Source organism: Myripristis murdjan, chromosome 13, assembly GCF_902150065.1.
Source record: "Myripristis murdjan chromosome 13, fMyrMur1.1, whole genome shotgun sequence".
Classification (NCBI taxonomy): domain Eukaryota; kingdom Metazoa; phylum Chordata; class Actinopteri; order Holocentriformes; family Holocentridae; genus Myripristis; species Myripristis murdjan.
The window spans coordinates 815001-828134 of record NC_043992.1 but is presented as its reverse complement, the minus strand read 5'-3'; the positions used below and the strand labels follow the sequence as shown (position 1 = coordinate 828134).

The 13134-nt window shown below is 40.9% G+C and overlaps 1 protein-coding gene across 1 annotated transcript in view; it reads left to right on the top strand.

Annotated features, from left to right (window-relative positions):
* The window catches only part of LOC115370000 (leucine-rich repeat and fibronectin type III domain-containing protein 1-like protein), a 400907-nt gene that overhangs the window by 254650 nt on the left and 133123 nt on the right, over positions 1 to 13134 (top strand). The window lies entirely within an intron of this gene.

Below are 13134 nucleotides of genomic sequence, written 5' to 3'. Positions count from 1 at the left end.
TTGACACTCTGCCTCAAGAGATTGCATGCGTTTCTCAGTGGTTTCACCAATACATGGTGGAGTTGCAGGGTCATCGGGAACAGACTGGACATCATTTTCGGGTTCTCTGTCTGTCGTTTCCGTGATCGGAGGCTCTCTGGTGGGAATCTGATCTGCAACAGGGTGCTTACTGCCGTCGTGGGGACAACCAGTTGGAACCCTGGTTAAAAAACAAAAGTAGTATAATGTTACATTATGACCCAAGTTATGTAATATGTTCACTAGTGAGTTTTTAATTTTGTAGCTCCCCATATCAAACCAGAGTCGAGCGTAACATGTTTATGATCACTGACCACATGACTGTCTCTAACTGTGCACTCAGACAGGGAGCATCGTTGAGTAGCAAGTGTAGTCGGCTGCCATTCATTCTCAACGGATACTGCCGTTATAGGGTGCCTTGGCAGCAGCAAGCAGCATGGTGCCAGTGATCTGAGCGATGATTTGAAGTTGAGTTAAACTTTATGGAAAATACTAGCTGTGCTGTCAAAGCAGCAACCAAAAGCAGATCAGGTACACTATGTTTGGATACAGTGTGTTTTAAGAAGAGCATCACTGTACTGTATTGGTGTACATGGAAAATATTTTTCATAACAACAAGATAAGCATGCCAACATTTGTCACCTGGGAAGGACTGATGCAGCAGATAGCTTCTGAAGCTTTAATTTCTGTCTCCTGTTGAACATTTCCAACATCTTTTTTCTTTTCCTCTTCTCTGGGGATGGCATGTAGTTGAAGATGGATGGAATGAAGTCCAGAGACAGTGGATTGTCACTCTTTTTCCCTTCAAGTAGAAAATGCTCCAACATGACCAACATCCAGGGCTTAATAGCTAGATGGCTAGCTAAGCTAGCTCACGTTAGCTTAGCTCGTTAGCTTATCAAACATCAGACTTAGTTGGGCCAATAGTGTAACATAATATTTAGTATTAAACTGATCAGAAAATCGTTTTTACAGCTTGTTTTAAGGGGTCAAAACAACCCGAGCATCCTTGAGTCTGTTTTCCAGGGTCCCGCGGTGCGCCCATGCCTCGCCCTTGGCTCCGCGGCGGCAGTCGCGGCCTCCAGCGCTCCCCTATGCCCCCGAAGCACCCGGCCTCGGCCCTGAACGCACCGCGGGACCCAGGAAAACGGACTCACGGACGCTTGAGTCGTTTTAATAAACAATATATTGGCATTACTGTTGTATTCTGTAGCTAATGTAAGTAAAGTCGGGCTAGCTAGCTAGCTAGCTACCTGATATGAAGTGGTCACTGCACAGCCGAAATCCATTGGCAGGGGGGTCCCATCTTTTGGACGGACTTTGCTTGCTTCTGGCTCTTTTGATGGCACTGAGCCATTTATTTCTTCTGTCGGGATCTTTGGGGATGCGATAGAAAGATTTCCCAACCGATTTTCTTCGGTTGTTTATGCATCCTGGAGCACAACAACTGTCAACCATGACCAAAACTTTCTTATGCTGCCAACATGGCGGCAGCTTGATTTCTACGTTGCATTCTGGGATACTGTGACGTCAACTCCCGTTTCTCTATATTGAGAGGTGTTCAGAGTATTTTGACCCTCTGATGCATGTAAGTGAGGTTGACAAAATATCAGACACCTCAATATGATGCCCCTCACACCAACACCCACTACCACCACAATAATAACCATAAAGAAGAATTATCAGCTTTCTTACAGTCAACAATATTTTAAAAGTAATAGGTTTAGTGTAATGAAGTGGCCAGGAGTGTACACGCCATATTCATGTGAACACAAGGAGGAGACAAATGCTTCATGTCTGAGTTTCAAAATGGCCCACGTAACTAGACAGATTTGTAACGTTATTTTTTAACTAATGCATATTATGTCTTACTGTTTTTTTACAGATGGCAAAAGAAGCTGGATGCAGTATGGTGTGGGACTACTTCACCAAGGATGTCACTGGTGAAGCTGTCTGCAAGATTTGTGCAGCTTCTGTAAGCCAGGGATCAAGCAAGCAAAAAGCAAAAAACACAACCAACCTATGGCAGCACCTTAAAGCTAAACATGATGACATGATGATACTGCCTTTTTTTTTTTTCATGTTTTTGATTTGTTTTATGTTCAAATTGTTCATACACTGCTTGTTCCACACAATTTCTGATAATAAAAGTATTTGAAAATCGTAAATTGTTCTGCCTTCAATTTAGATTTTTGTAACACATATTTGGAACTATATTTAAGCCATCCAAAGCGTATATTTCGTCTTTTTTTAATTGAAAAATGTAAAGATTTAATCGGCCGATATATCGTTATCCCCTAATATCGGAATCGACATAGGCCCCAAAAAATCCATATCGGTCAGGCCCTAATACACACACACACACACACGTATATATATGTAGATATATATACATATCGCTGAGTGAACCTTTTTATATACATGAACTTCATATTTCTGGCTGCCAAAACTGGATGGATAAGAGCTTTGAAGCAGCAGTCATATGGGACCACATTTCACAATAATGAGATTTTGTTTTGATTGATTTTCCAACCAATTAGACATAAAACTGAAGCTTTAGATAGGATATGACTGAAATGAAATCACAGAGCACATCCCTCCTCTACAGACCTTGTCTGTAAGAGCAGGGCTAACTTTGGCTCAGTTCACTGAGCATGCTCGCTCTCTCCCAGCAACACCTTGTTTCTCACTTACACAGTTAAGTACACTCACGGCTGGGAGGTGCCTGGGATAACCATGGTCTTCTGCTACCAGGCACTGAGTGGGACAGGGGCATCAGCGTCCTGCCTGACGGCCTGTCGATGGTAACTGGTGGGAAAGGTTACACATCCCATTGACTTCCAGACTGTGGGGATTTCAAACAGCGACCTTCCAGACACAAGCTTGCCTGGAAACCTCTGACTGCCCCTCCACTGACTGGCACTGCTTCTCTCTCTGTGTGTGTGTGTGTGTGTGTGTGTGTGTGTGTGTGTGTGTGTGCACTGCAAAAAAATCTCTATCTTTAAAAGTCATTTTATCTCATATTCAGTCTTAAAAAACTTGGTTTAAAGGCTTAGGGTTAGTGAAAAAAATACCAGTGACATGAGATAATCCCACTTGTTTCCAATGCAGTTTCACTTGTTTCAGGATTTTTTCTGGGAACAAATACAAAATATTAATAAGATAGATCAGCCCACTAGGATCAAGAAAGAAAATTACACTTCATATAAGAAAAGTTTGGAAACAAGTAGATTAGCATTAGAAACAAGTAGGATTATCTCATTCAATTGGGAGATTTTTAACCTTGTTTGAAGAAAAACAAGATCTTAAATAAGGGATAATCTGTAACAATGTGGTCTGTTATCAAAAAATGATGAACAATATGGAAGCAAAGAACCTCCGAGGAGGTTTTTATTTTTCAGACTGCTACAGAGTGGATTATACTGCTTATTGCACATCTGTTTCCATATGCCAATACCAAGTAGCTGCATCAGCCTCAATGCAGGCAGCACAGAGCTGAAGCTGAGGCTCCACTTTTCCCTGTCAGTCATTTAGTTAATGGAGGTTAACACTCGCTGGCTGTCTCCAGTCACACACTAAACTGAATATGGAATATAGCTTGCAAATATTAGCCTACACAGAGCAGCTAGCTCGTTAACATTAGCCTACAACACACAGACCAGCCGAGTCACCAGGAGAAAATGTTGGCATTTTACATTTCTGTGAACCAAGGATATGTTGAAATACCACATTTTCAATTTTCATGATGTGGTAAATCGACACAATCAATAGGAGTTTGCCTCTGCAGATCTGGGTTTGAGTCCCATGTCAAGTGAGAGCTATGTTTGTTTTTAACTAATGTTCACTAGCTAATATTAGCAACAGATATCTACCATTTCATAATGTTATGTTGTGACCTTTTCCAAAACTTAATCATGATCACAAACTTTTTTCCAACCTTAACCAGTAGTTAAACATAAAACACACACATAAACAAAAACCAAGAGTGACAATAAGAGCAGCAATTAAAAGAGTAGAGTGCCAGGTTAAATAGTGCAGCCTGCACGAATGCTAAAAGTAAGTTTTATATATACAGTACAGGCCAAAAGTTTGGACACACCTTCTCATTCAATGCGTTTTCTTTATTTTCATGACTATTTACATTGTAGATTCTCACTGAAGGAATCAAAACTATGAATGAACACATGTGGAGTTATGTACTTAACAAAAAAAGGTGAAATAACTGAAAACATGTTTTATATTCTAGTTTCTTCAAAATAGCCACCCTTTGCTCTGATTACTGCTTTGCACACTCTTGGCATTCTCTCGATGAGCTTCAAGAGGTAGTCACCTGAAATGGTTTTCACTTCACAGTTGTGCCTTATCAGGGTTAATTAGTGGAATTTCTTGCTTTATCAATGGGGTTGCGACCATCAGTTGTGTTGTGCAGAGGTCAGGTTACTACACAGCCGACAGCCCTATTGGACAACTGTTAAAATTCATATTATGGCAAGAACCAATCAGGTAACTAAAGAAAAACGAGTGGCCATCATTACTTTAAGAAATGAAGGTCAGTCAGTCCGGAAAATTGCAAAAACTTTAAATGTGTCCCCAAGTGGAGTCGCAAAAACCATCAAGCGCTACAACAAAACTGGCACACATGAGGACCGACCCAGGAAAGGAAGACCAAGAGTCACCTCTGCTTCTGAGGACAAGTTCATCCGAGTCACCAGCCTCAGAAATGGCAAGTTAACAGCAGCTCAGATCAGAGACCAGATAAATGCCACACAGAGTTCTAGCAGCAGACCCATCTCTAGAACAACTGTTAAGAGGAGACTGCACAAATCAGGCCTTCATGGTCAAATAGCTGCTAGGAAACCACTGCTAAGGAGAGGCAACAAGCAGAAGAGATTTGTTTGGGCCAAGAAACACAAGGAATGGACATTAGACCAGATGACCTGGCCTCCACAGTCACCGGACCTGAACCCAATCGAGATGGTTTGGGGTGAGCTGGACCGCAGAGTGAAGGTTAGATGGTTGTTGTCCATGTACCACCTCACCTCTGTAGGCAGTCTCATCGCTGTTGCTGTGAATTTTATGATCTGATTTGTGCTGGATTTGGCTTAGTAGTCATGTGTGAACAGAGAGAAGAGCAGTGGACTGAGGACGCAGGCCTGGAGGGCCACCGTGCTCAGTGCAATGGTGCGTGAGGTCATTGTCCCAAAACAAATAGGTTGCAAATGTTTTCTTTCTTTTTTTGCACCTAGGGGCAAAAAATTTACAAAGCATCTTTTTCACTCAAATTCTGATTTCTTCATGTGCATGTGTCTCTGTGCACACACGTGCATGTGTCTACACACACATACACACAAACACACACACACACGCACAAATGCATTCACACACTCACAAATTAATCTGCCGTGTGGCTCGTGCCCATGAAATAACATAATTGAAATTTGTAAAGTGCAGCATGCTTGCTTTCCCTCAGCAGCTATTAACTTCCTGTTAAGACATTGTTGTTACTGAATGTCTTTGGAGTGGCTTCAGGGAAAATAGGCTTTCCTGGATTTTGTTGCTGACGACAGTGAAACCTTGAATCCACTACATTATTACCAGGCATCAGGTCCAATGTTTTAGCAAGGAAATTACTGTTCAATTCCCAGAGATGGTGTTGTAGGGGTTGAAGGAAAAAAATTCCAACCTTGAATGCATTCTTTACACTGTTGGACATCATCAGCCTGTGATGTTCAGTGCATTCCAGAAGTTATTTTGTGAGGAAGTCTTGTAATGTCCCTCAATCAACAAGTCTCTTCCTCTTGTATTCTAGTTAGTCCCTGTGTGCCAAATCCACTAAAAAGTACTTGCAGAATACTTTTCCATAGTGTATGGTTTTGGCAGTTAGTATGATAGCTCTACACTTCATCTGAAGACCTGCTACAACAATCTCTGTCAGTAGCCTTCAGACAGACACCGGATCAGAGCTGGAGTTGGTCTTAGCTACTCCCAATATTAAGAATTGGTCAAATGCAGAGAAGACATTTCTCTATGGAAATAAATAAAGGACAACTTAACTAACTTAATATACTTAATATGTAAATTATGGGAGATTCCCGGGAGAAAAGACAAAAGGGGAGGGCGGCAGGAGATGAGTCTAAAATGCGGGAGAAACCCGGGAAAAACGGGAGTGTTGGCAGCGATGCTAGTCATCTGTGGTTATGTGAGGATTAAGGTTGTTATTAGGGTCCGGGCAGCCTATGCTGCCAGGACACTATTGTATTCCTATGTGTTCTTTCTTCTTCTTTCTTTCTTCTTCTTCTTCTGCCGAGGAAATCATACTTCCCATGGGTGAAAAATCACGAAACTTTGCACAAAGGTCCAGTCCCATGCCAGATTACCTCAGCTGCAAACTCAAGTCAATAGTCCTGATGGTGGCGCTATAGCAAGCCTCTAAAGTTCAAAACTTTGAAAATTCATAACAAATCAACCATATGTGCTACAACTTAACAACTTTCATCAAACTGTAGCCCCAATGCTGAAGAAACTTTTGTGCACTCAAACCTATTGCAAATTATAAAGTCCATCACTCTGTTTTTTTTCAAAAACTGTAAAACTTATGAAACCTCCCACAATTTTTGCTCAATTGACACAAAAATTGATACAGAGCATCTTCAGACTGTCCTACACAAACGTTGTTTCTCAGATTTTTGATTTATCAAAAATTGAGCCTACTAAGCATCAAAATGTTTGACTGTAAATGGTACTGTAAACATATACCCGCAAATTCTCGCTAAATAAATCTTCAATGTTCATGAAAAAAATGGACAAAATTCTAGAGTCATGGTAGATGATGTGTGGCAAATTTCAAATGTGTATCTCAAAAGCTGAATTTTTGACAGCATTTTGAATTTTGTTCTCATGTGAACAATTGGAGTCAATGCAAAAATTGCATTTTTAAACATCAGTTTTTCACTTATGGAGCAAATCAATCATTGTTAAAAACAAATGATCAACATCTCCATGCTGTCTAGATGCAATATGTGTATTTTCAGATTTTTGTCTTAATAACTGAATTTTTGACAGCTGTTTAAAATCTGCCTTTCCATGCATGGCTGGCTGCTGTCCTGCAGGTCAGTGATTGGCTCAGTCAGTTTGTGAAGCTGCATGTGAAGTTTTAGCTCAGTGAGGTAGAGGCCAGGCCTCGGTGTTGAAGATTGTGAGTTCAAGCCTCAGCTTGTGCAACATTCCCACGTGCGAAAATTCACCAAACTTTGCACAAAGGTCCAGTCCCATGCCAGATCATCATTGTCAGATTTTTGTCTTGATGACTTATTTATTTATTTTACAGTGGTTTGTAATCAGCCTTTCCATACATAGGCAGCTGCTGTCATGTGACTGTCTTAGTCAGTTTGTGAAGCCTCACATAAAATGACACTTGCCAATTAGCTCAGTGAGATAGAGTGTTGTCTTTCATGCCAGAAACTGTGAGTTCAAGCCTCAGCTGATACAAAATGCACATCAGAATGCCACCTTTCTTTTCATCTTCCTATTCTCTTCTTGTTGCTCAGAATTGCCTAAACTTGCCTGGCCCTGACCATTGCTGCACAGCAGCTATAATGTTTATTGTATTTTAGTCTGCTGTGTTCTTTTTGTCCCTATTGTTCCTCCATAGTCTTGTCAGCTTGTTTGTCCTCACACCTGCCCTGCATTGTCTCATTAGCCCCGCCCCCATGTTGCATGTCTTTGTTGTGTCTTGGCCAATCATCTGTCCCCTCCAGGCCTTTGTCCTGCCCTTTTCTTACCAGGTGTGTCAATCAGTTCAGTTTAAGTTCATATTCTTCTGCTTGTTGCTTAGAATTGCTTAAAACTGCCCGGACCCGACCCATCGCTGCACAGCAGCTATAATGGTTAATGTTAGGGTTAGTATGGTTACGTATGGGTTACTGTATGGGACACCCACCTCACCACCCCGTCTTTCCCAGGGACATAATAACATACTTAGAATTAATAAAGAATTGTATCGATAAGAAGAATTGATATAATAATGGGATTGATATCGATCATTTCTTATCAATATCCTCCCCTATGCTTTGTTGTATTTAAATCTGCCAAATAATTAACTGACTTAAGACTTAAGTCTGGACATCTTCTGACGGCACTCAAAACTAGCACTCAAATACAAATAAACCATCTCAGCTGATATTTTGGTTTGTTATTTGTTTTTTCTGAACTTCTCATTCACTGTTGCCCCTTGAGTCACTTTTCCCTTTCCACAATGCACGGCATTGTGGGAAAATAACATGCAGTAACTGCACACTCAAAATAATAAGCCAATTGAGTATGTATGTTGATATTTTTGAGTAAAGTCCCATACTACATTGTGAATACTACAGACTCAAAACATGGTTAGAGTGAGAATGTAGTATGCTTTTGGGACACAGCAACTGATTTCCTCCATTTCCCAAAATACCTTTCAGCAACCCCTTAGTGAGGAGATAAACTTTTTGTCTTCAGCTGTGGTTTTTTTTGTTTTGTTTTGTTTTTTTTAGCAATACAGCTTTTCCAGTTAAAAATAAAAGGTCAGAATTCATCTTGCATTGTTGCTACATTGCATTCTGGTCTATTGAGGCTGCAGCACTGCATTCTGATCTATGTGCTGCTCCTCTCTGTCCTCCTCTATGATGGATTTCTCCCTGTATGATTGTTGAATCTTGTTGTCTTGACTAGACTTGACATCAGTTTGTTTACCTGTGGCCACACACGAAACAACAATATGGGCCAAGAAAAGAAAAGTAGATGACCAATTCGTTTCTCAATAGTTTTGTTTTTTTGTGTGGCACTGATAAAAATCCAAAGGGACTTAAGCAAAGAAGTTATTGATATATCTGCATTTAATGCAAAATTTCACCACGAGTAGCTCAGCTGAAGCAGAATAGAAAGAAAGAGAAAAAGAGAAAGACGGAGAGATAAAGTCAGACAAAGTGTGAAGCGTTGCTTCATGGGAACTTTTCAGATTTTTTGGTGAGTTAATTTGGAAAGAGGCTAATGGAAACACTTCAAATTTATACACCTTGACATTTATAATTCACTTAGCTATAATCTCTGCTTTGAAATGGAGAGCAGCAGCTGTGTGGAAGAAGGATGGAGAAACAGTCTCTCCCTCCTTCCCTCTCTCTGTCTCAGCGCCAAACATACTCACCTCAGATTCAGATGGATCGATCAGCTAACTGAAAGCCCCACCTTGTCCATCCAGACAGGACATGACCACCAACAGGCTGAAGAACATTTAGACTGATTGATTCACTGACTGACTAATTTACCGACAGATTACTCTCTCTCTCTCCTCTCTTGACTAATTGACTGACTCAAAACATCACTTCCCCTCAGAATGGAGACAGCATGCAAGCTGAAAATCTGAAGTGATTGACAGATTAATCAGCCAACTACCTCACCGGCTCACATTTCCTCTTCTGTCTGTCTTTACACTGAACAAACTGAAGAAGATTTTGATTGATTGATTGACCAGATGCCTGAATGAATGACTGAACGACTGGTTGATTGATCATTCGCTCAGTGGTTAATTATTCCACTTACCATTCGTTTCCACTCCATCAGCTCCTTGTCTTCACTACAGAAATCTCCATCTTAACAAGTCATTTAGTCTCACACTAAGTCTTGTATTTTGTTTCTTTGTTTGTTTGTTTTGTTTTGTTTTGTTTTGTTTTCCCCTCCAAACAAGGTAAAACAAATGTGCCAGTGGGATGCAAAAATGAAAACATGAAATTGCTGGCCATAATATGATTTTTAAGTAAACTGAACAAAAAATATCTAATTGTACCATAAACTACATCAAATAATTGCTAAAACTAACTTCTTAAAGTTACATGTCAAAACTTGGCCAAACAGACAAATAATAGTTGAACACTATATGAGGCCAAGCCAACTATTTTGCGCATGCTCAGCTCTACTTCTTCATTGAACGGGGTCTACAGAGCTATTTTGGGGCTTTCTTCTGCCATAGGGATGGGTGATACCGAAATTCGATATGATACCGTATATATATACAGTACAGGCCAAAGGTTTGGACACACCTTCTCATTCAATGCGTTTTCTTTATTTTCATGACTATTTACATTGTAGATTCTCACTGAAGGAATCAAAACTATGAATGAACACATGTGGAGTTATGTACTTAACAAAAAAAGGTGAAATAACTGAAAACATGTTTTATATTCTAGTTTCTTCAAAATAGCCACCATTTGCTCTGATTACTGCTCTGATAACTGCCGACACGGCGCTTTTTTTTTTTTTTTTTTTTTTTTTTTTTTAACCGTCTGCTCCCTCTTACCGGCTGGTTTCTGGTATAAAGTAAGTTGGAAAACTTTGCTCGTACTGGACTCAGTACAGAGCAGTCTTAACACACACACACACCACGTACACACATACATTCAGTGGCGGTTCTGCCCATGTTGCCGCCCTAGGCGAAATTACTGCCTTGCGCCCTTCCATGTAACTACTCCTACCGCATCAGGTGGGACAGCCGCAGCACCGGCCTGATGCTGACCGGTGCCGCACCCACCCGGTCAGGTCTGCCGGATCTGACAGGTGAGAGCAGGGGCGGGACTGGCCATCTGGATGTTCTGGAGAATACCAGAATGGCCGGTGCTGCCAGTCGACTGGCGGCCGGCTGGCCAGCCGGTCTTTTTTTTTTTTTTTTTTTTTTTCCTCCCCTTTTTGCTTGTAATCTACTGTTGTCCCATGTCCAGACCGATAGGTGGCAACAATGCGCCGGTAGGCCCTTAGATGCGCAGGCTTACTCGCCACTCAGCCGTGTCAAAGATACTCGTGGTAGTGTGCGCAAGTTGAGATGACTAGAGAGACCATGGACACCACTAATGTCCTGCTAATCCTAAAAAAGGAAAGAAAAGGGTGGGGCTGAGAAGGTAAGAGAGAAAAAAATTAGGCAGTTAGAGAGCGAAGCATCCAAATGTCGGAAGCTGACAGAAATGTTTGCCAGCGGCAGCGGCAGCGGCAGCAGCGCTGCAGGTACCAGCAGCAGCTGTTTTGGAGGTGGCGCCGTTGGCTGTGAGAGCCAGAGCGCTGTGCAGGGGGCTGACTCAGCTGAGGCTGCAGCCGCAGCACAGGGACAGCTAGATGAGGGACAGATGCATGAGCTGGTGGAAGTTCCCCAGACAAGCGCAGGGCATGTAAGTATGAGAGGATAATGAGTGTTAAATGCAAGGTATCTAATCTGATGTTATATTATTTTAGGTTGCTACGTTTTTATCTACACTCAGAAATTTACCCAGCTATTAGCCTACAGTAGTTACAGCTGTTTAGCTCTAAACAAAATATTAACATGCCCTAGCAACATAAATGCAGAAGAAATATTTATTTAAAGTAGTTTTTGTAGTAATTTTTGCAGAAAATAATTAAGATTATAAAGTAATTAATCCATTTTGAAAATTGGAAGGTAAAATATCATGGGTTAATATTTAAGAATTTTGAGACCCATGTCTCTGGCTGATGAGTTTTCGTGCATCCGTTGTTTTGGGCCGGCTTAGTCAAAGTCCAGGGCTGTTTTTTAGTCCCAGTCTGCCCCTGGGTGAGCGGCACACACAGACTGCCATATATAGCCTACCTTTCATTATAAATAAACTTTTGTTCATACACGACTGCAGCAGCACAACAGACAACAGCTGGGTTTCCATCCACCTATTTTTATTTGCATTTTCAGAAATTGCGAAAAAAAAAAACTTGGACGGAATCGCCAGAAATTCGAAAAACGGCCGAAAATTCGCAAAAAAGTTTTTACGCTCGGAGGGGGTGGATTTCTCAGCATATCGATAAAAGAAAACGCGACTTTTTGCTGTGGAAACAGGTTTTGCGAATAAACGATGACTGGACCGGATACCACGTCACACTTCTACGCTACAGTCTTATTATTAGTTGTTCTTTTTATTAGTTTCTTATTCCTTATTTAGGATGGGTCGGTACGAAGTTAGCGCTGCCAAAATAGTAACCAGACTTCTCCCAAGAGCCGACAAGTTCAGCAGGAATCTGTCCCTGATCAGCTGTTGAGTGTCAGCTGAGTGTTTGGCTGTGTCCGAAATCACAATCACTCACTCACTACTCCCTACTCCCTCTATAGGGAATTCAATGTTGTTCACTGTTGTTGTTGTTGTTGTTGTTCAGTCGACACACAGACGCTATCTTATGGCGTAATCTCACGGCACACTCTCCTCTCAATAATCGCAAAACAAAACTAATGGAAACAGGCATAAATTCGCATTTTCTTTTGCGCATTTTGACAAAATTCGCTCAAAAATTTCGATGGAAACCCAGCTACAGACACAGACAACATGGTTGATTATTGACTGCGCAATGCGGCCATTCGCTGGTAATCGCGGCATCAGGCGAGCCTGCATACTGGTTTACATATGCAAGTACAATACATGAGTATTTGGTTAGACCCCCAGTATTAGACAAGGGCGGTTTTTCAGGGCATTTTCAATGGAAAAAATATCGTCTTATATTCGGATGAATAAGGTGATAGAAAACTGATTTGCAGCGCTGATTTTTTTTTTTCCGCTCGTGCCGCCCCCCACGTGACATGAAAAAATGCCGCCTGGGCGGCTGGCCGCTTCTCCCTTGCCTAAAACCGCTACTGCATACATTAGCTCAACACACAAAGTATATTATTATTTTGATTTTATTTTGACTGCATGCACTGAGAGTCAGACACTTTCTCACTGTAGTTCATAAAAATAAATATAGTAGTAGTATAAATATTACAAATTAAGCTATATATCTATATAAATATATCTATATCTATCTATCTATCTATCTATCTATCTATATATATATATATATATATACACACTCTCTCTCTAGCACTTCATAATTGCCTACTGCATTGTTGTATTCATTGATGCACTTAAGAATGTTCTGTGTTTATAAAAAGCTTGTTCTGTAAATAGTTTGTTTACTATTGTGATCAATTGATCTGAAGCTTCTGAGGCTGTTCTGTAAATAGTTTCCCAATAAGCAATAAATATAGCAACTTCTGATCAACCCGTATCAATTTCAGGCTTAAAATAACCGACTGGTTAAGCCCCACCATTTCCGGTCAAACAC